The sequence below is a fragment of the Dromiciops gliroides genome, chromosome 1 (assembly GCF_019393635.1).
Source record: "Dromiciops gliroides isolate mDroGli1 chromosome 1, mDroGli1.pri, whole genome shotgun sequence".
Taxonomy (NCBI): Eukaryota; Metazoa; Chordata; class Mammalia; order Microbiotheria; family Microbiotheriidae; genus Dromiciops; species Dromiciops gliroides.
This window is the reverse complement of record NC_057861.1, coordinates 200,821,964-200,826,469: the sequence shown is the minus strand read 5'-3', so window position 1 is coordinate 200,826,469 and position 4,506 is coordinate 200,821,964. Positions and strand designations below refer to the sequence as shown.

At 38.9% G+C, this 4,506-nt stretch overlaps 1 pseudogene; it reads left to right on the top strand.

Moving 5' to 3' along the window:
- The first annotated feature begins 780 nt into the window (after positions 1-780).
- On the top strand, positions 781-2,061 carry LOC122736876 (annotated as a pseudogene).
- The last annotated feature ends 2,445 nt before the right edge of the window (positions 2,062-4,506 follow it).

Here is a 4,506-nt window from a genome sequence, read left to right as displayed (position 1 = left end):
GCCTCAAACCTAACTGCTAAAAATATTTTGACTACTTGTAGTGGCCATTCTCAGTCCTTATGCACCTATAAACAGATGTATAATTTAAGTGCAACACTGGTACCCATGAAATGTAAAAAGACTCTAGAGGAAGACCTCTGGCATATTGAGTAAATCCTCTCCAGAGGCTCTATGGTCCAGTGTGGACAAAACTTGTACAACACAAAAGGACATCATTGTTTGCCATGATGGAGAGAATACCCACATAGATGAGATCATGGATGCTTTCAAAGACTAAAGAATAGATTTCACATAAATATCAATTTTTCATGTATCTGTTAGGATTTCCACTGTATAGTATGAAATACACTGAAAGTAACTATGTAGTTAACTCAACTAGAAGAGTTCAGAACAAAAAAGACACTATTTTCTTGGATTAGCCAATTTGACTATTTACCTTGAATTTAAGTAGTTGATTAGTTGATCTCCCTTTAACTTTTCAGTGTATATACACACATATATACACACATGCATACATATACATACATATGTGCATACAGTTGCAGAAATAAGCCCATTACGGCCTTCTTTCTTTTCAGGCTTGATCTAATATTTCATAATTTCAACAAAGAATTGTCTAATATGGGTCTTCCAGTGAGTTACCAGTCTGACTGTCCTAAGCCTGACTCCAAGTTCAGAGTCCTGAACCCAAGTGCCACTATGGCTACCTACAAGCTCATGCTGATCTGGCATGAATGTCTGGAACTGAAGGAACCACTTCAGTAGCTAGTATGTCTGAACATGAGCTCCTCTGGGCAGGAGGAGGCCAAGCATACAACCAAGTGCTGTGAGATGCTGGCTATGAATTTGATCACTGCTTCACCTCAGTCCAAAAGAGAGCAATTCATACTCTTTGGACAATTCTATATGCCACTGACCAGAGGTAGCTGCTTGTGGTGAGGGTTTGATACTTCAGTGAGAAGCACTATGGGGTTCTGACAAGCTCCAAGAAAGCTGAGATGACTGCTAAGCAAGATGAGGACTAGGTAAAGAGGCATCAGTGCTCCTACAATATCCCACCACCTCCAATGGAGTCCAACCATCCCTTCTATGGTGACATCAGTAAAGATCATTACTTCAGATTTTCCTAAGGACCAGATGCTCTCCTGTGAGAGCCTGAAAGACACCAATGCTCAGGTTCTACCCTTCTGGAATGAGTAAATAATTTCTCAGATCAAGGAAGGAAAATGTGTTGTGATTTCAGCCCATTACAATAACTTTAGTAATCCCAAAGACATCCAAACAAAGAGAAAAGTAACAGTTTGTACAAAAATATTTATAACAGCTTTTTATGGTGACTAAGAATTGGAAATCAAAGGGATGCCCACCAATTGGGAAATGGGTAAACAAACTGTGGTATATGATTGTAATGGAATATTATTTTGTTATAAAAAATTGCAAGTAGGATGATTTCAGAAAAGCCTGTGATTATATGAACTGATGCATAGTGAAGTGAGCAGAACCAGCAGAAGGTTGTACACAGTAACAGAAACGTTGTTTGATGAAGAACTGTGAATGACTTAACTATTCACAGAAACACAATGATCCAAGATAATCTCAAAGAACTAATGATGAAGCATGTTATTCTCCTCCAAAGAAAGAGCTAATATTGATTGAACACAGATTGAAGCATGCTGTTTTTCACTTTCCTTCTTTCTTTTTCTTTCGTTTGAGTCTTCTTATACAAAATGACTAATATGGAAATGTTTTCTATAATTACACATATATAACCTACATCTGATTGCTTATAACCTCAGGGAGGAGTATATGAGAGGGATGCAGGGAGGGATAGAATTTGGAACTCAAAACTTAAATAAAAATGTTTATCAAAATATCTTCAGGGCCCAACTGAAGAAATCAGCAAGGAGCTAAATCTGCCCACTGGTATTCCCATGTGTATGAATGGATATGTATATGGATATGAATATGAAACCCCTCAAGCCCATGTGATTTCTAGAGGATGACAAGACTGTGGGTAAAACCATGGAGACCATGGGAGCCTAAGGCAACGCAGAGAAGTGAAAGAAGGCTACTGGCACATACACGCAGAAACCAATTCCTACACTTTTCCCTGTCCCTATCCCATCTCTCCCCTGCTTGCTCCACACAACATGTAACTGTAGATGAGGGACTGATGATTCTTCTTCTTAACTCTTTCTTATTTCAGATCAATTCATTTCTCTCCTGTAGCACCCCCCCCACCCTTAAACTTCATAAGTCAAAGCATCCCCTGGGTGGTTTAGCTAGGAGTTGGGATAGGGATATGGCAGAAAGAGACCAACAGGGAAAGGTTAAAGAAGAAATTTCTACAGTTAGCCCTATGAGCCAGTCCTGCCAGTAAGACAGGTCTCCCATGGGGGCTATGGTCATTCCCAGTGGCAAAAGAAGCTGACTATAACTTCAGTGGTAATTTAAGCAATCATAAAAGTCTATTTTGATCATATTCCAACCCAAAGAAATGGATTCTGGGAGATTGGGATTATGCTCAAAAGTTTACTCATTGCATGTACATTTACAAAAGAACCTTCTCCTAGACTGGTTAATACTTATGACATTTGAAATTAAATTTGCCTCTATGATAGTCGTCAGAGTTCTCAAGTCACACCAGAAATATTTTCTCAATTTCTAAGGGGTTGAGAAATCTTGTATTTTTTGAGCCCCTGCTCTGTTTTGTGGCAGTGAAATGATTCTAAATCATGTCAAATGGGTCTTCTTGTATCCTATTTCCTTTCTATATCATGCCTCAGCTACCTGAACCTGCCACCTGGATTTGTTAGCAATTGTAGCATAATCATACTAACCGTTTTGTTGTGGTTTTGTTCACTATAATAAAGGAGTGATGTGCATTGTCTTCTGGCTTCAAATTCCTTGTTCTTCCACCTTTGAATTCCTTGTTCCTCCTTGCCCTGCTATTTCTGCCCTCCTGATCCCCAGTTCTGGCTTATTCCCTATCTTGTCTGCACCAATGCTATCTATGATTCAATGAGCACAACTGGAAGAAGTTACAAAGCTTGGCCTACTAGGTCCGCTGCAAATTCTTTCTCTAAATCCTTAAATGGGCCTTCATGGCTGTGACAATTCCTTTAGTTATCTCTGAATAACTTTTAATCATGTTCTCCATATCAACTATTCCAAATTTCATGCCCAACCTCCTGTCTCTCAGGTAGGAGATCTCACCTCCTTTCTCATTACCTTTCCTTCACATCTCAGCCTTTCTTTATGACTTTGTCTACCCTTCCCTTTTTCCTCCAGTCTCAGAGTAGGAAATGGCTGTTCTCTTTACCAAGACATACTCCCTCTACTCATACCTTTCATCTCATTCCCTCCTGTCTCCTCTGGGAGCCCCCTCCTTCAGTCATTCTGTATTTCTCATCCTCAAGTTCTTCTTCTTGCCTGGGTTTTTACATGTTGCATAGGCAGCATGCTCACCAACCACTCTCTTGTCCTAAAAAGGAAAAAAAAATTTCCATTGACCCCACCGTTAAGTCAATCTATTGTCTTTTTCTTCCCTTTCATTGCTAAATTTATAGAAAATGTGCCTTCAGGTGTCATCATCCATTCCTCATCCTTGAAATCTGATTTACAAAACCCCAAACAATATTGTAACTATTCTCTCCTACGTCACAGTAACATATTAATTACTTAATGGATTGCCCTTTTCTTAGTCCTTCATCTTTCTCCAGTCTGCTACTACTAGCCACCTTCTCCTTCTGGGAAGTATGCTTCTTCCTTGATTCTCTTATGATTCTTCTACTATTCCTTCTTGGTCTCCTTTGCTGGTTCATTGCCCTCCTCCTACTCCTTAAGTTTGCATGTCTTTCAAGGCCTTCTTATCTTCTCTCTCTAGTGTCTTTCTTGGTGATTTGATTTAATCACATGGCTTCAATTTTTATTATTCTGTAGAGAACAAATCTATATATCCATTTACAATTTCTTCCCTGGGTACCAGTCCTGTGTCTCTTGTTGTTCACTGGACATAAATACAAGGCCCACTCATATGTCAAACTCAATAAGTCCAAAACTGAACTCATCATCTTCCCCATAAACCATTCCTTTACTATATATTCTTTATTTCTATTGATTAGTACCATCATCCTTCTAGTCATTCATATTCAAAACCTTGGAATTCAATTCAATCCAATAAGTTTCTTTTTCTTCTCTTTCATCCATCACATTCCATCAATAGTCAATTTTAATGATCCTACATCCACAAAAGGTTTTTTTAAATTAGTAGCCAAGGTGTTGTACTGTACTTCTATTAGAATTTGTTTGTAGGGGGCAGCTAGGTGGCGCACCGGCCCTGGAGTCAGGAGTACCTGAGTTCAAATCCAGCCTCAGACACTTAACACACACTTACTAGCTGTGTGACCCTGGGCAAGTCACTTAACCCCAATTGCCTCACTAAAAAAAAAAAAAAAAAAGAATTTGTTTGTGATTTGAGGTTTACATAGCTCTTTACTTATACCA